The 24,032-nt window shown below is 37.5% G+C and overlaps 1 protein-coding gene across 2 annotated transcripts in view; it reads right to left on the bottom strand.

The window, feature by feature from the left end:
* The window catches only part of IntS3 (integrator complex subunit 3), a 190,112-nt gene that overhangs the window by 114,135 nt on the left and 51,945 nt on the right, over nucleotides 1-24,032 (bottom strand). The gene's annotated exons all lie outside the window — the stretch shown is intronic.

The raw sequence follows: 24,032 nt of genomic DNA, 5'->3' as shown, positions 1-24,032 counted from the left end.
TCCCCATCTTAACACCACGTAATGTACGGAAAAAATGAGTTGCCCCTCGCATAACCGCTGAATTCCCGTGGAAGTTACAAAAAGAAATCTTCATTAAACCTCCAACATACACTGCCCATCCAATCGCATATCAGTCCCATCCCAAGTAACAATCTAAATGCTTGGAAGATTTATTCTTATTTTATCATTGTTTTATCATACACAGAAAAAAAAAGTTGTTGAATATTACATCCAAACTGCTGCCACCAGGTCAATCCGTCGGTTGTGTTATATAACGTTGTAGGATGTACATCGATTTTGCGAACAAAATTACATCCACTGATGTAATATTGTATCTGCTTTTTGCTATTACATCATTATTTCATACATCAGCTTGAATTACATTGATCGATATTACTTTTTTTTTGCTGTGTAGCATCTCTTGCAGCCTGTGGTTGTATTACGGTTTTGAGTGCTTTTCATAAAATCAGGCCGTCAAGTCGTCTATAAAACTGTTTTATGACTACTAAATTAAAACTCAGACTTCATAGTTTTAACGGTAGCTGTTAGGTGGTTCTGTATCACTACTTATAACTGCAGAATAAAGCCAAAACAAAACATACAATTATGTTTTATGGCATACTTTGTATGACCGATATAAAACTTGAAGCAATCTTAGACCTTCATCACAGATAAGAAATATGCTGCAACAATAACAAAACATGCTCCGAAAATTGTTACCAATATAAAAAAAAAAAACAAATCTATTCAGATACATGAAATGAAAACCCCTTCAGTGCTTTTGAACACGATGAAAATGAGACGATCGCCAATATCAAACTCCTGGAGAATCTACAGTTATGGGCTCCCTCATATAACATAAGACACAGTGCGGTGAAGGAGCTCTTAAAAATATTGAACAAGCAGCTTTCCGATACACTTCCGAAAGATCCACGAACCCTTCTTAAAACAACGCAGACAGTTTCACTAATTCCGGTTGGAGATGGCCAGTATTGGCATCACGGATTTAAACCTTGTATTGAAAAAAGCTTTTAGTGGATCCAATTAGCATTTCTTACATCTTGATTACAAGAGAAAATAGGAGGATCACTTGGAATGTTGACTTTTTGACAGGTTTTCATGGTATTGGTTTTATTTTGATTCGTTGTACCGAATAAAACCAGCAAGCTAGTTATAGAGCTAACATATAACTTAACGCTCTCAAGTTGGACCATTAAATTTATGTTATGCTATAGAATTCCAATCTAGGACCCTCCCCATGGACATGGAGGTTGACGGTACTGAAGCAAAGGGTTATGTTTAATTTGTTTATATTTGCAACGATGATGATTTCAAATAGTGACACATATCACCTTCTTAATGCTTCAGTATGCCTCAAACGATTAATTCTTGGTTGTTAATAGAACTTCCTTGTGGAAATCGGCTGCTTCAGGTGGCGGCACCACCAACCAAAAACACTCAAATTGACCGTCAAATGCGTGTTCGATGAACAACCTGCGAGTGTTATGTTTGTTTGTCTGTGATAGATGGGTTATTAGGAAAGTACAACTACATTATAACTATTAGTGCAATGGATGAACGTTAGTTTCGGGGTTATGTTAGTGTTTTAGTTTTGTTAGTATTGTCCCTTATTCAGCCCTGTCGGCCCATCGAACACTAGTCGCAGGCAGTTGTTGTTAGGACATGCGACACTGTCACTGCTACTATGTTAGAGGTATGACCCGTCAAGTTTCGAAGTGCAAAAAAAACTGTTAGAACTTTCTTATAAATTAACTTTACACTCAAAGCAAACTATTTACCTTAGCATTATAAGAGATGAACTAGCCTATGGCTAAAAATCTCTCAAATAAAGAAAAAAAAAAAAAACCTTAGCATTACAAAAGCGGATTTAAAATTGCTATTTTATTTTATGCTAATATTAAAATTATGATAAAACTACAATTCACGGCTCCGTGTTTTTGTTACACTCAATTAGCATTAGCATACGATACAAGAGATTTAATATTACTTGCTCGTTTTTGCGAAAAATAATCAATATTTATTTTACTTGTAATTACCTTTGAAAGTTTTTTTTTTCGGATTTAACCCCAAGCTCTTCCACAGCACAATAAATCACCACCATCATTTGTATATTTGATATTGAACATTAACCTCGGAAACTATTTGCATATCAACCGAAAACGTAGTCCTGTATTGTCGTGAAGCGTTATGGTTCTGAGATGCTCGATGACCCTGGAGGGATCGTTTTTGCTTACTGAGCAGAAAATCAGGGGTTTAATCTCAAGCTCTCCGTCATGACTCTTAAAATTCATGATCACTAAACAAAATGAATATGTTCTTTCGATAGCCGGCTATCGAGAGATTAAACAGGGTGTCTACTCAATCCAAGGAATCAAATTCCCTGAGTTTTCCAGGTTTTTCCAGGTCGAATGAAAAAAATTCCAGGTGCATACAAATTATACACATTATTATTTTATATATTTATCCATCTGCAATCCCTTTTATGTACATATTGATTTATGTTATTTTCGATTGTTCAACTTGGGCGTTGGTACTTATAAGTCGGCACAGCAAAAAAGTTATTGAATATTACAGCAGAACAGATGCACATAGGTTATTTAATATTAATTTGTACAATTTATGTTTAGTAAATGCACCAATAGTGGAGGTACGTTAGTACAATGTACTTCTATAGCGGCTTAGGGAGACTCTATAAGCCACATAGGAACATATTACACCAAAGTACCTCCACTATTGGTGCATTTATCCTACACATAATTTGCGAAAAGAAATTATATCCATGGGTGTAATACTGTATTTGGTTTTTGCAATCACATTAGTTATTCATACAGTAACATGCATTACGTCAATCAATATTACATTCTTTTTTGGTATTTGTGTTAATTCAAGAATATAAATACAAGTTAGAAACCTGTCTATACTATTTCGATAAAACGATATATCAAAATTTGATAACAATATGCTTTCAAAGATAAAATATCATTTTGATAATATGTTTGAGTCCAACTCTGTTTGGAAGATCAAGACAGAATAAATCATGGTTTCACATGTCTAAAATCTCTTAAGGTCCGTTTAGACTATCTGATTTCTTGGTCTGATTTTGACCACCGCCATAATGAAAAATCTGCTCGAATTTACTTTCGACACACTTTGTCGAACCCCCCTGTTTGCTGGTGTTCACACTGCTTGCACATGTCGAAAGAACTGTCAATTTAGATTTCAAAACAAAACTGTATCAGGAATCAAAAGTAAATACTTCCATCATGAATTACCGGAAAATTGCTGTAGTTTCGGCAGACGTATTTGCGTTTATTATTTTAAATAAAATGAGAAAATGGAGGTGAACTTTGTGCAGTAATATATGGTTGCTCAGGAGGAACACCGGCAGGGATCTGGCTCAACTTGTCCATCAAGAGCTGCGATATGAAGATGAAAATGGATTTCAAAACTTCGCCAGGATGTCGACACGAACTTTAGACAAGCTAGTGGGAAAAGTTCTCACTAGATATACATGATTCCTTGAGTTCTGAAAATTTCTGTTAACAACTCAATTCTGCAAGGTCTTCAAACCTTCTGACGTCCCTGAAGTTTTGTTTCTGTTCTCCGGTAAAAGTTCTTTAAAGATCAACAATCTTTTCTGACAATCTGCAAATGTCTCGGTAGTTCTACAGATTTCTTTGAAGTTCTGTGTGTTCTTCAGAAGTTCTGCAAATTTTCCTAAAAATCTACAAAGTTCCTGAATCTCTGAAGATTTAAGATCCTTAAAGATCAACAATTATCTCTGATGTTCACAAAATTTCTAATAATATACAAACTTCTCGAAAGTTCTGTAATTTTCTCTGCAGATTTTCATGATTCAATGAATATCTGCAAATATCTCTGAACATCTATACAATTTTCTAAAGAATTAAAAGATTATCTAGAAATTTTTGAGCTTTCCGGAAGTATTCTGAAGTTTTTCTAATTTTTCTGAAGATGTGCAAATATCTCTAAATATCAGCGAACTTACCTGAAGTTCTGTAAATGTCTTTCAAAATCCAAGAACCGCAGTAAAATTCTGAAAATTTATTTAAACATCTGCTAATTTTTGAGTAGATTTGCGATCTACCCTCTGAACTTTTCTGAAGTTCCTAAAATTTATTTCAAATTCTGTAAAGTTTTCTGAAGTACTGTATTTTTGCTCTAAAGATCTACGAACTGCCCTGAAGTTCAATAAATTTCACAGTAGATCTCCGAACTTTTATAAAGTTCTTTAAATTTCTTTGTGGATTATTTATCTAAAGATCGACGAACTTTCCCGAAGATCTGAGTTTTGCTGAAGTTTTGCAAATTTTTCTAAAAACGTACGAACTTTCTGACGTTCTACAGACTTCTCTTAAGGTCTACGGACTTCTCTGAAGTTCTTTAGATCTATCTATTTCCAACATCCATGGAGTTCTGCAAAATATTGTACTTTTGTACTTCGCTGCGATTTGTTTTTGGAATTGAGGTGCTTTTCTGACATTTAACGAATTTCTCTGAAGATCTCACATTTGTGTGAAACTGTGAAACTTTCTGTCAAATTCCTGCAAATATCTTCAAAGTTCTGTAAAGTTGTCTTAAGCTCCGTAGCTCTTTTCCCAAGATCTACAAAAAAAACTTGAGGCTCAATAAATTTATCAGTAGATCTGCAAACTTCTCTGATGTTTTGTAAAATCCTCTCGGGTTACCCTGAAGATTTGAAAATTTCCTTGAATATTACCTAAAGTTGTCAAAATTTATCTGAAAATATTTGAGCTTCTTTGAAGTTTTAAATGTCTCTCTCAAGATCTACAAATTTTCCTGAAATCGTGTAAATATTTTTTTAATTCGCCGAACTTCCCTGAAGTTCTGCAATTTTTACTGAAGATCCATTAACATTTCTGAGATTTTTTCAGAAGTCTTGTAATTTTTTTCAAAGTTCTGTAGCTTTGTTCTGAAGATCTACGAACATTTCTGATGTTGAATAATGTTTCGAGGATTTCCAAATTTCTGTGAAATACTTTATATTTCACTGTAGATTCTTGGACTTGTCTGAAGTTATGCGAATTTTTCCTGAAGATTTGCAATATTTCGCTTATAGTAATTATTTTTGCTTGCTTGAAGTTTTGAAAATTTCGTTGAACATTTATCTGAAGATCTACGACCTCTCTTGTGATTTTGTTTTTTTTTTGAAATTCTGTTAATTACTTTTAATTTGTTTGTAGTTCTGTTCTCAAGATCTACGAACTACCCTGAAGCTCAACAAATTTCTCAGTAGATCTCCGACCCTCTCTGAAGCTCAAAAAAAATTCTATGTAGGCCTGCTGTCTGGCATGCTTATTCTTATACAATACATGCTTCGTATGCTTCCTTTTGACGGTTGCCAGTCTCTCTTTTTCGGCTGTTTCCTTTTTACGACGATTTTGATCATCCACATACAAATCAGCGAAGAGCGAGCGTGACAAGACTCTCTGAATGAACTTGTCTCGTTCGCACACGTTGTCTTAGCTGTCAGATGCTTGTCAAGTTCAGTGTCCTTAAGAAACGTTTCGAGAAACTGAACGAAAAACTTCTTTTGAATTACGAATGAAGTGATAATTGGAAAATTCCCTGAGTGGAACCAAAATTCCCTGAATATTCCAGGTTTTCCCAGAAAAATAAAATTCCCTGTAAATTCCCGGTTTTCCAGGTTTTCCAGGTAGTAGACACCCTGTTAAATAAACAACAAATAAACAATACATACTTTTGGTTGCATCGCCAACTTGAGGTGAATCCTAACCGAATACCCTACCCAACCCTCCAACTCCGTAGCACTTATGAGGGTGTCGTTAAGTCGGTGGCCTCTCGTTAAGTAAGTACTACATCAACATTTCCTTCCCTATCCCTAGTTATAGTAAAGATGGGCGTGGCCGGGAATAGCGACAGTCTTGCTTCTGTTGCTCTGGTTTAGATTGGAACCTAAATTTATGCTCCTATTTGGTAAAAAAATCACCATAAATATTGCACGGCATGCTGTGAAGCATATACAAATTGGTTTAAAATTGTAATTAAGTCGTCTTTTTTTCAATATACAATAATATCAGCTATTATTACCAACTGACAAGGATCATGATTTCACATCAAACATCGAAAGAATAAAACCGCAATAAAATATTTCTCAATATTAACTATCATCCAATAACCCCAACTTAAAACCTTCAAGGTTGTCAAAATGATTTGCGTATCATGTTTTATCAACTTCTTCACGAGCGATTTATGCGGTTGTAATATAGTTTTATGGTAGTCATCAAAAGGTTGTTGAAAATTTCTGACCTGGAGGAGGTTTTATGTTTTAATTTTTAACAACCACGTGTAGAGTGTGATAAAATTGACATAAAACCTTTGCTCCTAAGGTAGTTCGCATATCAAGTTTTAATGATTGCATTAAAACTGGGCCAATTGGCCATGACATGGCTGTAAAGCGGTTCTCAGGAGATTGTTAAAGCAATGTGGTCGTCAGTGAAGGTTTTTATAATTTGATTATATCAACTGCTATAAAACTTCAATAAAACAAAAATTGTTGCTTGGGATATGGATAGGAAATCAAGCAAAGATGGGACTGATATGCGATTATGGGTAGTACAGGTCTCCATTTGTGACATTTCATAGCAGTTTTTCAGAGCTCGGAAAAGTTGACCAGTTTTGTTGCGATCATTCCATTTTTATCTATACATTAGGAATTTGGCTAACATCCAGGTGGTCCAGGAGGGTGCTTTTCAGGTAAAAACTAAATAAGTGCATAAAGATGCAGTTTAATCAAGTTGGTGTCTTCAGACAAGTTTATATTTGAAAAAGGCGCATCTGATAAGGGGTCGTCCATAATTCAAATCCCTTAGGACAAAAAATAAAATTTCTAACTTTTTTTCCTTGCGGTTAAGAAAAATAAAATGTTCCACAAAGTTGTAGATCTTATCATTTCCACAAACTTTGCTGAAAACATCAATGGTTTAAATCGTCGTTTAAGGAAGGTCCCTTCAAATCGTTTTTTTCAACCACAACTTTTTTATTTGATTTTTTCATGGCATACTATGTTTGAAAGAGTTTTTTCATTTACCAAAACAAGCAACTTTTTAGAATATTTCAACACGCTACCTCACAAATGCAACATGTTAAGAGCGTTTATGTGTTCAAAACATACGATATTTTGGTGGATAATTTGAAAATTGGGGCAACCAGTTTTTTAAACTAATGACGTGATCAAATTTTACGTGCATTGATGAATATTTTCATGTAAAAATATTTGAGGGGAAGTTATTTTTCATTACAGGAAAGCGAATTTAAAATCATGGTTTTTAGCTCAATTTTACTTAAAATTGGCTCTTTTCTGACATAGCGTTTTTTTTTAATTTCAAAGTTTAATCATCTCTTTCGTTAAAAATTTAATTTTTGTAGAAAACCACACAGCTTGACAGATAAATATCATACTACAATATTATGATTCTGCTAATTTTAATAGATGTGTGCTATATTAAGTTATTGACATTATCGAAGTCATTAAAAAAGATAGGGTTTGTGTACAGCGCAAAACCGCATTATTGACCTAGTACTACACGATTATTGTTGTGGCTCCATTCAATAATATTCACTAGATTAATAACACCTAAACTTAATTCCCAAATCAACAACGTTTCAACTCATTATTCAAATATTTGAAATTAGGTGACACTCAATCGGCGACGGCCGATTTTCTGAGGCATAAAATCCTTCGGAAGGGAAGTAAACCCGTTGGTCCCCGGTCCATGAGTTAATAGGTCGATAGGAATGGTCCAGGTGTAGGAGCTGCCTTCCTGGTGTCGGTAGCATTGATATTCAGTACGGAAAACATGGTCGAAAAAAAAAATCAATCGTAAGTTAAAATGCATTTCATATAACATTCTAGTTTATAATACATTGCAGTGCATCTGACATCATATAACATTTGTATATTACATCTTATAGGTATTGTCCACCTGCACAACGTTTCCTAAGACACCAACCTTCTATCAAATCGGGATGCCATGTTAAGCAAGTAATTAGAGATCAAATGGCACACTTTCGCTACCTGGTGAGCGAGTTATGAACTGAGCATTCCACCATCCAATACCTTTATCCATCTGAACAACTTTGACCAAGACAGCAACCTTCTGTTTAGTTAACACGCAAAAATTCGACTCATTAATTAATTTTAAGTAAGTTATTACCTTATTGTTGGTAAAGCTTATACCTATTTTTGGATTCCCCTTGTTTATTCCGAAAATAATTCATCCTATTCTACACATTTTTGGGTAATTTTGAACGGGCGTGTAAAAACTATAAGCCAAATCTCGATGAACATTTAAAAGGCTCGATCTCCTTTGATAGATTCGCTTCACTGACTTTCTCTTGCGTTAATACATCCGCAGATGAACTAACACAAAAAATTACAGGTGCGCTCTTTTATAACCTCACTATCGGCAATCTACCTGATAGTCATAACAAGTGCGAGAGCAAGCGAGCACTGCATGGTTGATAATGGTAAAAATAGTTGATAAATTTTCAATAGTTTACTATTGATAAAAAAAAACTATAATATTTACACCAAACGAATCTTACATTAAATTTTAATCAAGTGTTGTAATAAGATTCGAAATCCATCCATAATTGGTCAAGTTATAAGCGTTCAAAACCTGACACTATTTCGTCACACTCGATTTGCACCCCTGTTTACTCCACAAAGATGTAGTTCATACGTCAATATTTACCATCAGCATGAACTACCTCTCACAATATTTGAACGAAGTTATCTATGCATTTGGATTTAGTTGGTTCGGAGAGTATCAAAACTGACATTATGATCAGAACTATTCAAGATCTTCAATACTGCGGATCGTTAACCGAAAATAATCTGATGAAGCAAATTTCAATCGAATCTCTAGTATCCAGCCTTGTAGTATCGATATTCTCTAATTTCGCCAATTGTGAATCAGTCGAAGTTTTCATTATTCAGTATTTTACAGTATTATTATTCAGTACTTTAGAAGAAAACTGCACGCGCTGAAGCTTTAGGTTTTCGAAGATGACGGAGAGTAAATGTATTTTCACAAGTATGGTAGGACTTTTATTAGTCATAAGTATTTACAGAAATATTCATTGTAAACAAGGAGCTGGTTTACCTGTCAATGGACGGGAAAGTTGTTACCGAGCTGTTGGATCATGTACAAAAAAAATATCTGGTAGTGTGTTGGAAGCAAAAATAAAAGATTTCATTGCCAAGTTCAACAATTGGTGGAGGAAAAGCAGCCGTCATTGGGGAATATTTGAAAAAATCTGTTCGAACTGGTTGAAGGTAAAACTAATTTTTGAGACGCTGAACGTCTCTAGTACGCCAAGGGTCGCCCAAAACGTTCTCATAGTCGAGCACAAATAGCGCGCGTGAATTGCAAGAGCATTTTTCTCCAAAGGAACTGATGTTTACCGCAGCATCTAGTGTTGAACCGCCAGGTATTAAGCTTGATGATATTTGAGATTGTAGAGAACATCATGAAAGCACCAAGTTCAATGGAAACCTCATAAACCAAAATCTAATTGTGTTTGCATATAAACGCAAGAGCTTCTTCTGGGGATTACTGTAACAGGTCGGGTGTTTTGGGAAGAGGAACTAATTACTACCTTCACTTAAGCCCCAGGTAGACGAATCTACCGTGAAGGAGCGATGGGCTCAAATGGACCCGTCCCGACTTGGAGACTTCAGGGCGAGTTCAATCAAACTCTTAATGGCGGCAAAGCGTTTGCGAACTCCGAAAAGGGGGACTTACCAACAGGGAAAAGCCTTAATACATCGGCAAAAGAGATTTCCTATGGTGGTTTTCCTCTACTTGCCTACAGTGGAAACTTATCGATACGCGGAAAAATGGTGTATCCAAATAGATCCTTAAAAGAACAAAACTGCTTTTTCATTCTCCTCAACTAGATTCTAGGGTCTATGACGTGCCAAGAAGAAAAGGTTTTTTTTTCAGGTGTGTTGTAAGGCTGGTTTTTCTTATCTTATCGGTGATGGGGTTAGTAGAATGTGTACAATGAGCTAGAGTGTACTTAAAGTTATCTGACCTGTTTTTGGACGTGTGGTTTCGGTGATTTTTGCGATACGCTGCAGGGTGCCGGTGGGGGGTAGTTTTCCCCCAACGGCGGGCGTCGTGGTGGTACGACAAATCGTGGTTTCGATGCGATATACCACGCGGCGTGCGTCTTGGGTATCGCGTCGTCGAGCTTCGAGAACGAGGGCACGAGGTAGCAGATTACCCCACGCTACTAAGGTGAGTTTCCGATCGGTGGGAACGAAGCTTCCCCCACGATTTTCACCTCAACAGGTGGCTATCGACGGATAGGTGGCGGTCGGGTAGCGCCGGTATCGTTGGGCGGCGTCGAATCGTTGGGGTTCTGTCCGATAATACGGCCGATACGTGGACTCCGACGCTCGGTCTGGTGAACGGGATCGGCCGGTTCTATTTTTCCGTCCCGAGGGGTGCACCCTTGTTTGAAGGGTTTAAATCTTCAAACAAATTGTGTTTTATTGTAATGTCTCACAGTTTGATAGGGCTAATTGCAGGGATGTATGTTCAATTACCTGTGCGAAAACCACGTAAACCTCGAATGCACTTTTTTTTTGAGTTTTTATCTAAATAATAGTTTTAAGTTTAAGTTTTAAATTTTAAATCGCACTTTTACATTATTATTTTTTAGACTTACTAAGCACCGTAAAATTTCCAGACGATTTACAAAACTCGTTAACTTTTTCTACCACCGTTTCCTACTAACATCTGCTCTAATCCGATCTAGCCCTTCACGCAGTTTTGAACCAATAACTATCCAATTGGGGAGTCTCACTCATCTCGACTCGTGAACGAACCCGAAGTCTACCTCGTTGAAGTTCGGTTCCCATTATCGCACACGTTTGGACGAGTCTATCCGGTGGCATAAACTCTACCTACCAATCGTCATATGAATTCCTCGTTTGACGTTCTTTGTCGGTTTGAATCCAGAGACGTGGAACGCGATTCGCTCATGTGAAAATAGTAATGAGGTTGTGTAGGAGTGTATTTTAACTTATTTTTTAATAAGTGTAACCTTGTTACAATACGACCAGAAGAAGATCTTGCGTTTATATGTAAACATAATTTCTCGAAAGCGCAATACACGAGTATTCGGCTTAATATTCTTCAAAACGGCGCAGATATGTATCCAGCGTATGGAAAAATTCTCGAAGCAAAGGAAATGTATTATACATCTGGTAAATTTTAAAAGGGACTATATAGGATGAACTAAAACTGTAATTACACTTATTATGCCTTATATAGGAATATCGATTTCGCCATCCGTGGCAGTAGTTAGGCTTCAACAATTTCTGGACCACACTACGACCCGCTTAATTTTTTTTTTTTTTGTAATGACTTTATTTGTACAGGCTCAAACGAATAAACTTTACAGAGCCGAGTTATCCTTTGTGTTATACATTATTACTGTCTTATATTTAAAGTTAAAGGAACTGGACCGAGTACTCGCGGTCGTCTCGAGGTTAGTGGAGATTTACAATTTTTTGGATGGGAAAAGGGAAGAAGGAAGTTTTAAATGTGGTTTACGATACAACTATTTAATCAATCCTAAAGCATGAAATTATTTCTATTCATCTTGAAAACAAAAATTGAAAAAAAAACCCCAGACGTACAAAACACAAACTAAACACAAGGTTAATCAAACTTACAATCTAAGGTTAATATCCTTAAAGTAAACATATATGAGTTTCATAAACTCCAGATCGCGTCTAGCCAAAATATCCTGAACTGGAACATTAGGTTGTCTACCTCGAGCCCGAAGGGAATCATAAAAATGTGATCTGACTCCACGATACGCCGCACAAGACCAAAGGATGTGATCAGCGTCCTGGTAACCTTGTCCACATTCACAGAGATTGCTGTCTCCCAACCCCACACGGAACAAGTGAGCGTTTAGACAATAGTGATTGGACATGAGACGAGACATCACGCGTATGAAGTCTCGACTCAAGTCCAACCCTTTGAACCATGCAAACTTCGACACCTTAGGGATAATTGAATGTAGCCATCGTCCCAAGCTCCCTTCACTCCATTGATGTTGCCAGCTAACGAGCGACTGCTGACGATAAATAGAGAAAAATTCACTATAGGCGATCTGTCGATCATAAATGTCGCCTTCCATAGCGCCCACCTTCGCAAGTGAATCCGCCTTCTCATTGCCCAAAATTGAGCAATGCGAAGGGACCCACGCGAAGGTGATGATGAAAGAGCGCACGGATAAAGCACTAAGCAGTTCTCGTATTTTCAAGAGAAAATACGAGAAGTGCCTTACCGACCTAATGGAACGGAGAGCCTCGACAGAACTGAGACTATCCGTAAAAATAAAGTAGTGGTCTGGAAGAAGTGAAGCAATAGTTTCCAAAGTGTAGTGAATTGCTGCGAGTTCAGCCACATACACAGAACAAGGAGCTTCAAGTTTTCGAGAGACGCTATGAAATTCATTAAATACACCAAAACCAGCGGACTCCTCTATTAGAGATCCATCTGTGAAAAACGTTCTTGCAGAATCAACATGGCCAAACTTTGCAGAGTATAATGACGGAGCAATCATAGGACGATGATGCTCTGGAATTCCGCGGATTTCCTGCGTCATAGATAAATCAAAATTCACTGAATTGCCGAAATCGGAGAAGACTACACGATTGGGAATATTTCTTGAAGGGCTGACATCCTGTGTTAAATATAGGTAGTACAAAGTCATAAAACATGTTTGAGGATTTAGCTCTAGAAGCTTCTCAAAATTTTCGATCACCAGTGGGTTCATTACTTCGCAACGGGTGAGGAGCCTCAGAGATAACTCTGAAAAAACGGACGGATAGTGGCAACATGCCCGCCAGCACTTCGAGACTCATAGTATGAGTCGAGTGCATGCATCCTAACGCGATACGAAGACAACGATACTGGATCCGTTCCAGCTTGATGATGTGCGTTTTAGCTGCCGACTGGAAGCAAAAACTACCGTACTCTAAAACCGATAAAATCGTTGTCCGGTACAACGTCAGAAGATCTTGTGGATGGGCTCCCCACCACGTTCCGGTAATTGATCGAAGGAAATTGATCCTTAGTTGGCATTTTCGTCTCAGATACTCAATGTGGGATCTTCAGGTGCATTTGGAATCGAACCAGACCCCGAGATATTTAAAAGACATGGAATGAGTGATCGGTTTACCCTAAAGTTGAAGCTTCGGTTATGCTGGGCTATGCTTCCTAGAAAAAAAACTCCAACTCAGTTTTCTCCGTGGAGAATTCGATACCTAGCTGAATAGCCCAAGTAGACAAATTGTCCAAGGTATCCTGTAAGGGTCCTTGCAGGTCAACCTCTTTTGGCCCTGTGATAGACACTACGCAAAGTTTGTGGAAATGATAAGATCTACAACTTTGTGGAACATTTTATTTTCCTAAACCGCAAAGAAAAACAGTTAAAAATTTTTATTTTTTGTCCTAAAGATTTGAATTATGGACGACCCCTTCATCAGATGCGCCTTTTTCAAATATAAACTTGTCTGAAGACACCAACTTGATTAGACTGCATCTTTATGCACTTATTTAGTTTTTACCCGGAAAACACCCTCCTGGACCACTGTGCATTGGAGGCAGTTGGTGAGATCTTTCCATTACACTATTTTATGTAGGTATACCATTTATTACATCACATATTATTGTTAAATTCACTCTTATTTAACTCGGAGCGTTTGGTACGGTACGTCCACGCATCATTCCACCCTGTCGATCCATAAAGTGAATCCCTGTTTAAATAGATTTTTTTAAACTCGAATCATTTCACAGAATTATCTTTGCGGCAAATGCAACGCAGTAGGTCTGGCCGTTTTGATGTTTGTGTCTTATCCAGGGCTTGAAGAGGGAACGCATTCTGCCTGTGACTGCATGAACTTGTACATTTTCCGCATTCATCATTCGCAGTGATCGGCATTCACTGAACCTGATGAAAAAACAGTCGCACTGAATGGGATCTAAAAACAGTCAGATTTCCTTTCTACGCTGCATTGTGCTTTGTGCAGTTGCTTTGCAGATGCCGATTTTTAAATTCATTCCTTCTGCTTTGGTCAAGTTGATCGCCAACTGCGGGAGCTGTAAATTCAGACGGATTACCTATCGGCTACCGCAAGGAAGCATTTCGCACACACATTATTTTCCTTTCCAGTGTGAAATAGCAGCGCTTGGAATATATACGTATGATACGATTCATCTCGATGATATCTTTTTTTATATATCAGCAGTCATATTAAGCGGGTTAAGCGTTGGAAAACAGCGATCCGCGACGCGGATTTCGCGTAAATGAAGGACTCCCGCACGATTAGGCAAACAATTAAACTTGTCAAATACCACACAATATGAGTATTTTTGGAACCGGTGTGACATGTAGATGCAGGAAATGGAAGTTTGACGCCATTTTGGAATCCAAGATGGCGACCTATGTTTGCTATAAAACTGTGAAAACTCGTCAAACATTATGCAATATGGGTATTTCCGGAACTGGTGCGGAATGTAGATGCCAGAAATGTATGTTCGACGCCATTTTGGAATTCAAGATGGTGACTTCCGATATTCTAGAATACTATGAATACTGGATAAATACCATACAATATGGATATTTCCGGAACCGGTGCGGAATTTAGATGCCAGAAATGGGTGTTTGACGCCATTTTGGAATCCAAGATGGCGACTTCAGGTATGCTAGAATACTATAAATACTGGTCAAAAACCTTACAATATGGATATTTCCGGAACCGGTGTGGAATGTAGATGCCAGAAATGGATGTTCGATGCCATTTTGAAATCCAAGATGGTGACCTCCGATATGCTAGAACACTATGAATACTTACTCGTCAAATACCATACAATATGAATATTTTTGGAACCGGTGCAGAATGTAGATGCCAGAAATGGATCTTCGACGCCATTTTGGAATACAATATAACGACTTCCGATGTACTAGAACACTATGAATCTGCAAATACCATACAACATGGATATTTCCGGAAACAGCGTAACTTGTAGAAGTCGGAAATGGATGTTTGATACCATTTTAGAACTCAAGAAATCTATTAAAATATTAATATTTACGGAGCTAACGTGACTAAACTCGTCAAATGTCATACGATGATGATATATAAGAACTCGGCATGACATTAATAAGTCAAAAAATATACAAACACCTACTCTTCTTCTTCTTCACATTTCAAGTTTATTGCTTATCGCATATTAGCTTATTTCGTGCTCTCAACTTAGTGTTCTAGATGCACTTCCACAGTTATTAATTGAGCGCTTCCGATGCCTGTACCATTTTTGCAGTAGTATAATTGTGTGGCAAGTCCAATCATACTCTATGCCCAAGAAAGTCGAGAAATTTTCCAACCCGAATATTTCCTAGACCAGACCGGGAATCGAACCCAGCCACCTCCAGCATGATCTTGCTTTGTAGCTGCTCCTTATCGACTGAGCTAAGGGAGGTCCCAAACATCTACTCTACTACTTGTTGAACTCAAATAATAGAAGTAATGGAAGGGTGATGATTTAATGAACTTCAAGGCAACGTGCAATCATTTTTAACAAGCATAGAAATAAAAAACCTAAGTAGAGTAGACTTAGGTTTTTATGTCTCTGCTTGTTAAAAAATGATTGCACGTTGCCTTGAAGTTCATTAAATCATCACCATTCCATTACTTCTATTATTTGATTTGGTTGGTTTATTTTGATAGTGAGCAAATCTTCTAGGGTGTTTTCACCCAAGGATGTGCGCTGATCTAAAATCGTTAACGCCAGAGCACTGAAAGCACGTTCCACTGATACTTGCATCGATGGAACGGCCTAAATTACAGCAGCTGCTTCAAAGAGATCCTTTTGCATGATTTTCTTCTGTACCCAGTACTCCCAAACGTTGACATGGTGTGGTTGTCGTAATCCAACATCCAACACACTTAACTGTTCTGGAAGCGTTTTGTTTGGGATACATTTCGGGTCTCCGCTTGAACCTGCTAGACAGCCTCCAAACATGTCCGCTAAAAAACTGTCCAGTTCATCCTGTTGAACAGCTGGCTCAGTAAACGTGGCAAGGTCTGAAATCGGTGCGAATGTATTTATGATGAATTTCTTAAAGGTAGAAGTTAATAGGTTGACAATTTAATAAAAATAAAATTTATTAAACAATCCTATATGAAAAGGCACTATAGATTCATTCAAATACTCTCATTCTGATAAACAAAAATCATATTGATTCTTGATTGTTGTTATTCAAAAACCAAACATTGTTCTTTCAAACCAACATATTATTTTTTAGCATCTAACACACCAACCACTTTGCTCGATGAATGCCGTTCATTGACTGTTTTTTTCGGACATTCCCAACCCAAAACGAAAAAAGGAACCCGAATGAAATCAAAATGGGAATGAAACCAGAGCGAAAGGGAGCGACTGTACGGGAGAGGATTTTGAAGAAGAGAAAGTGGGAATGCTTTTTGGTATCTATTCGCTTTACTGTGCATCGGTATGTATGAATGCAAAGCGTAGTGTGGGGGTATTGAATGGTATACAAAGTACCGCACATAAGGGAGTGGTGAAATTGAATTCATATTGCTGCTGCCGTTCGCTAGAAAAAAGGAACGATCAGATGCCCTGGTCTTATCAAAGATATGCTGCCAACACCAATGTTGACAAGAAAAATAATTAGGCGTTATCTACACGCAGAGAAATTTCATGTAGTAGAAACATAAAAAAAAAATTTTTGAACTCAACAATTCGAAATTTTTTTTTAAACATTGATTATGGTTGAATCAAAAACCAACTTGGTCATCTCAGAGAGAGAAAGCAGTAGGGTGGTTGTTGCGTGCTGTACCATCATCAGCATTGTTGACATTGTTACATTCAAAGTGTTACTTCATACGCGAAGTTAGCGATTTTTCAAAGTTGGTTGGAAATGAAGCTTTAGTGTGATAATTTATTAGCTAGAGAATTATCTTTAGAAGAGTGTAGGCGATGGGTGGGGATGGGTCATCATGGTCATTTTTTCAGAACAATGTTTTTTTGGTTCCATTTGGGGTCTCAAACAACTGTGCAAAATTTGGGGACGATTGGCTGCAACCCGGCTTTCCGCATTGCGTTTGAAATTAGTATGGAAATTAGTATGGGAAAACCTACTTTTTTGCATCTTTATTACTAGGGACCACAATTTTGCACAAACCACGCATCAAAATACGTTAAAGTATAGTCCAGAAAGTACCTAACAACTTTGCTCAAGGATGTGTGGTGCTAGAATACCAATAAAAAAAAAGTTATAGCTGTTCAAAGATCAATGTTTCGAATTGAATGCCAAAAATCCCTTTTTCTGGCAACACTGCTGGTGTACCAATGAAAGTCAGACTCCAAACTGAAATAACTTCGGAGTTTCTTATCTTATCGATTTGGTATGTTCAGATGAATTATTCACAAACAATTGTTCAATCTCATCTCGCCCTCCTCACTCATATAAATGGAAGTAAAGCTTCAAACTGCAATAACTTCGGTGCTTCTGATCTTGTCAAGTTGGTATGTTCAGATGTATTCAAAAACATGTGCTCCATGTAATAGGCGTAGTTAGATATGGGGGCTTACTGTATGCTTTCCGGTCCATACTTATATCAATGAAAGTAAAGATAAAGACTAAAATAACTTCGGAGTTTCCCATCTCTCGAGTTGTTCGGATAGGTTATTCAAAAACATTTGCTAAATCTCATAAAAGCAATTGTAAAGCGAGTACCCCCGTTCGCTACTCTTTTGGTGTAATATACAATGTCAGATACATTCACACAAATGTTATAGGATTGTAATGATTATATTTCATTTTAATATATTCTACGATTTCTCAGGGTACTCTTTTCGATGCTGTTCTATTTCCTGAAGCAAATATTGCTGTTGAACTAGGTCTCGGGTGGATCTCTTGATACGTCAGAAATTAGCTTCACCCCTCTGAAGGGATCAAGAAGGAAAGTAAGAAAATTTGTATTGAATTTGACAAGCTCGTAAAGAAAGATGAGAGGTAGGGAGAAAAAATGTTAACGGGATTGAAAGGGTTTTTAAATAGCTGAATAATACGAGGGAGAGAAGTAGAGAGACTGAGAAGTCGACAAAGGAGTAATAGAGAGGGAGACAAAAGCGGGAAGAGAACGATTGTATTGGGAGAGAAACAGGGAAATAAAAAATAAAAGTCAGTTTTGTGATTGGCTTTAGTGGAGCAAGATCAATGAGTTATTCTTTTTTTCAGAGATGCCAAAAGAAAGTTTTGAAATATCCGGAAAGACACGACAATGGCGCAGTCGACGAACTTTGTGACGTGAGAATGGGAATCGAGTCGGGAATTTGGCCTTCCGGCGCTGCGAATCTCAATCTAAGTATCTGAGAAGTATGGATCATCTGGTTTTCAAAGATCATCATAAAGTTTTACCAACGAGTCTGAGAGGACGGGCATTGGAAGCAGCTCACCAGGGACATCTAGGATGTGGAGCGACTAAACGAATCCTTCGCGAGTTCTTCTGGTGGCCGAACATGGCGAAGGAGGCTGAGAATTACGTGATGAGATGTGAAACATGTCTATCGATTTCGAGAAAAAACCCGCCGGTGCCACTGAGTAGCCGGTTACTTCCAAACGGGCCTTGGGAGATCCTCCAAATCGATTTCTTATTCATCCAAGGTTGCGGCTCAGGCCATCTACTGATGTGCGTTGATACATATTCACGATACCTACACGTTGTAGAGATGAAACACACGGATGCTAGGCATACAAATGTGGTTCTGTGTAAGATTTTTACAGTTTGGGGACTTCCCTTAGTACTCCAAAGTGACAACGGCCCGCCGTTTCAGAGTACGGAATTCATAGATTATTGGGAGGCAAAAGGAGTGCGAATTCATAAGGCAATTCCACTCAGTGCTCAATCGAACGGTGCTGTTGAACGGCAGAACCAGGGCGTGATCAAGGCTCTGGCTGCCGCGAAGGCAGAAAAGACAAGCTGGAAAGCAGCGTTAGAGAATTACATACACGTACACAACACACGAAAACAGCATTCGCGACTGGGAGTCACGCCATTTGAGCTGCTGGTGGGTTGGCGATACCGGGGCACGTTTCCCAGTCTGTGGGACGCCAAAACTGTAATAAACATGAATGACCTACAGGAGAACGACACCTACTCTAAGCTGGTGAGCAAGCACTACGCTGATAAACATAGAGGGGCCAAGGAAAGTGACATTGCCGTAAGTGACAAAGTCGTTGTTGCCATCGCTTAACGTACAAAAACAGATCCATCATTTTCCAGTGAGAAATACACGGTACTCACAAGACAAGGAGCAAAGGTGGTTATTTGAGGTGATGATGGAGTGCAACTTTCTCGCAACGTACAAAACGTTAAAAGGATCCCACTTGTATTGGAAGCAGTGCAGTGAGGAAATAAATCCAGGAAACGACAACGCACAGGACGACGGAGGTCTATTGTCTGTTATGACAAATGCCATGAATGAAGGTGCTTCGGGATCACAATCGGGCGACTCGACTTCTTTTACCATATCCCCATCGTTAGTTGCAATATCCTTTCCGCGGGATCTGCAACATTATGTTAATTTATGTCCGTTTATTTCACAGGGTGACGGATGCTGCGACGAATGCCAGGAGTGAAGGTACTTCGGGAATACAATCGAGCGACTGGATTTCAGCGGCAGGGAGAGATATCGTACGACCAAAAAGAAAGGTAAAAAAAACCCCAAAACTAACTGACATGTATTTGTACAATATTTTTGAATGAAGAGTAGAGGCAGGGGAAGATTTAGGGATCAAGAAGGATAGTAAGAAAAATTGTATTGAATTTGACAAGCTCGTAAAGAAAGATGAGAGGTAGGGAGAAAAAATGTTAACGGGATTGAAAGGGTTTTTAAATAGCTGAATAATACGAGGGAGAGAAGTAGAGAGACTGAGAAGTCGACAAAGGAGTAATAGAGAGGGAGACAAAGCGGGAAGAGAACGATTGTATTGGGAGAGAAACAGGGAAATACAAAATAAAAGTCAGTCTTGTGATTGGCTTTAGTGGAGCAAGATCAATGAGTTATTCTTTACTTCAGAGATGCCAAAAGAAAGTTTTGAAATATCCGGAAAGACACGACACCCTCATTCAGCCATATCGTTGGCAACCATCAAGGAAGCAACTCGTTGATCTGTATAATTACTCCACTCGTTTGCCGTTTTACGACTACTTCTGTGCTTTCTATATGCAGGTGGCCCGAATGACAGTATAAAAAAAAGCTTTATATAGAAATAATATAGCAGTTGGACTAATAATTCAAACAACATCTCCTCACTAACAAATTAACGAACAAGTGGATATTAAATATTTACACTCAGTGATGGAAAAGTTCGCGAAAACTCACTATGACTCGCGAACTTTTCCCTTGGTGAACTTCGTGAAATATCGCGAACTTTTCCAACACTGTTTACACTACAACAAATTTCGTTTTAAAAACTGCATATAGTAAGCCCGCACCCCCGCTCTCTAACTACGCTTATGAGATTGAGCAAATGTTTTTGAATAATTCATCTGAACATACCAAATCGATAATATAAGAAACTCCGAAGTAATTTCAGTTTGAAACTTCACTTCTATTGATATGAGTGAGGAGGTGGGGTTTATTATTACCCCCCCCCCCCCCCTCAAATTGTAGAGAGAACAATTGTTTTAGAATAATTCATCTGAACATACCAAATCGGCAAGATAAGAAACTCCGGAATTTTTTTCAGTTTGGAATCTGACTCCGATTGGTACACCGGCAGTGTAGGCAGAAAAAGGGATTTTTGGTGTTTAATTCAAACCATACATATTTGAATAGTTGTAACTTTTTTTAAATTTGTTCTAGCACCGTACTTTCTTTGGCAAAGTTGTTAGGCGTTTCCTGGACTATATTTGTACATACTTAGTTGCATAGTTGCAAATTTGTGGTCTCTAGGGATAAAAATGCAAGGGTTGTTCTCAATTGGTGAGGTAAAGTTTACGTTTTTTCATGTAACGATGACCCACTCTAAAATATATATATATATAAAGCATTATAGTTTTAAAATGTTCAACCATATTGCCAATAAACGACGGCGTGCTCAAGAAAGTCATTTACGATATGGTCAAAAATTTCCGAAATAATAGACTTTGGAAATTTCGAATTATAAATGTGCTAATTAGTTGGCCATTTTCAACCAGCCCGTCAATTTCCGGCAAGCGCTTTCTATAATTTGATATTACGTACACACCAAATTCAGCATATTTGTAGTTCTGTATCAAAATTTCAGCTCAATTGATCATAACAAAACATAGTTGTCACTTTGTCCCATTAAGTAAAGTAATGGTATGCAGGGTTCCTTCCATTCATTTTGGCTATAAAAATGTTTTATGAAATTATGGAATAATAAGATATTATTATAATATTTTGTTTGTGTAAGCAACAAGAAAAGATTGTGGAGTTTGTGTTTGACACATAATACCAGCCAATGATGCTGCATGAGAATGGCAATAAGCGATTTTGTTATTTATCTCACCCATTCTTCGCTCTTCACTCTTCGCGAAGAGGCGATCAGAAAATCGCTCATTGTGGCTCTGTCAAAGCTAAATTTGCAGGTTTTATGTGTCAAACACAAACTTTAAAATCTTTTCTTGTTCCTTACGCATACAAAATACCACCATAATATCTTATTATTCCATAATTTTCTAAAACATTTTTTTAGTCAAAATGAATGGAAGGCACCCTGATGGTATGTTAGTCCCATCCTGAAAATCGATCGTCCAGAGGTCAAGTTACAGTTCTGCTTTTTGGATCGCCATATTTTTTACTGATATAACAAAACATGCAAACTTCATTGTAAGTGATTTTAACCTGATAAAAATATCAAATAATTTACCATGATTTTTCAAATATTTACATAGAACATAGGCCGAGCAAATCGGTCGCTAATTTTCATTAGTCCTGACCCTCGCGCGAGATAATTTGATTATTAGTTTTTCGCATACGTTTTGTTCTCAAGTGATTAGAGATTTTTGACTGTGTTATTGTGGACCGGTGATCGCATTTTATTAGTTTTATATCCCGTGCGCGATAATTTAATTTGATTGAGTAAGTTTTTGAAAATGTTTTATTCTCGTGTTGCTGATGCAATGGTGCTTGGTGTTACCCCTTGTTACCCGTTATGACCTCAACCGTGCTCATCTTTTTTCGGTTGGTGCGATGAGTCACGCCTTTGTTCACGCGAGTGTGGTGTATTCGTAAAATAATAGATACCGAAAAGAAAAAAAGTTAATCATATCTAATTATTGAGCTGCTAGAATCGGGTAATGCAAAATATGCACTAAATGATGATCAATCATGTCGGTTTGTCGGTGGTCATCGTGTGGTACCGGGATCCATGCATGTGGAGAATGATTCGGGGCCCGTCTGCCTTATGCAGAATTTGTACATTTGGTATATAGGGTGGACATGTTCCGGGTCGTTTTCTGCAATTTCAGAATCAAGTGAATGCAAAGGTTGTACCATTTGAATTAATAGTGTATGAATCCTCCCCATTGGACATCGATCACGGGATGATCTAGTTCACGGTTATTGCGATCGAACGTATTTTTGGTATCTATTATTTTACACGTGAAAAAAGGTGTGGCTCATCGCATCAACCGAACAACTGTTATATGGCCTACCGTATCAGATTCAAATTTAATGTCGTTTAATATTGCGCTTATTACTTTTATCTTTATTCTAAACAATCTCCTTTCATACTTGTTTGTTTTAAAGTGAACTGGATGAAATGATTGTTTTATCAAAATTATGTTAAAGTTAACTACTATTCATATTTGCTAATTAATACCTAAATGTAATTTTTAATTTTATGAAGATAAGTTGCTCAGAATAGCAGCCTGTAATTCCGTACCAGAATCCGCCTCCAATTTAATGTCTTTTGTGGATTCGTAGTAGCAAAGTTGTGCTAAAAGCTAAATAGTTACCTAAAAATACTACCTAAATCGTTCACAATCAGAGCCGGGCCACTGATGAAAACCAAAACTACAACCCTGAAAAAACGAATCGATATTTTCGAAGGCGAACACAACCTATTCTTGCTAGTGATTCTGTCCAATTGTTAGGTATCCAAATTATAGTCATTCGTAAAATTATTATTGAATATATGGATGAATTTTCTATTATTGAATAACTATTATTTACGATAATTACATGAAAGAAATAACATATAAACTACAAACAAAACGTGACTACTAAAATCTCAAAAAGATATTCGCACAAGTATATTTCACGCAACCAGGAATCTCAAAACCATTAGACGCTATAATGATACTCTGCACATGTTAGACACAAGAAAAGGCCAAAAAGCAAGCGTCCGACACACAAAACACGCCAAATCCACTGGCAGTCACAATCAACGATTCTACGAATCGCGAGCGCTCACGAATCATAAAACCGCTGACTGCGACACTCTGAAAGCGAAATTGACAGGCTCTATGCGTCAAACACCCGCCCTCCAATCTCCTCCCGCATCCAACAACACAAACCTCCATTACAACATCTAACGAATTCAAAACTCCGAAAATCACTCATCTATAGAAAGTGAATGGAAGCAACCCTGCATGCAACTATTCTTCATGATACGCTTTGTCTGTCTATCTTTCTATTAGGCCTGTGGACATGTGTTAGACAAAAAAAAATTCAAAGGTAATTACAAGCAAAATACATATTGATTATTTTACGCAAAACCGAGCAAGTAATATTAAATCTCTTGTATTGTATGCTAATGCTAATTGACTGTAACAAAAATAATATGCTTAAATAAAATAAAATATTAATAAAATGATATGCAAAATTTACTAGAAGGTCATTACTTTATTGGTG

The sequence above is a fragment of the Ochlerotatus camptorhynchus genome, unplaced genomic scaffold, assembly GCF_037179485.1.
Source record: "Ochlerotatus camptorhynchus isolate MF236.1 unplaced genomic scaffold, CSIRO-AGI_Acam_v1.1 ptg000511l, whole genome shotgun sequence".
In the NCBI taxonomy this organism is placed as follows: Eukaryota; Metazoa; Arthropoda; class Insecta; order Diptera; family Culicidae; genus Ochlerotatus; species Ochlerotatus camptorhynchus.
This window is presented reverse-complemented; position numbering and strand designations above follow the sequence as displayed.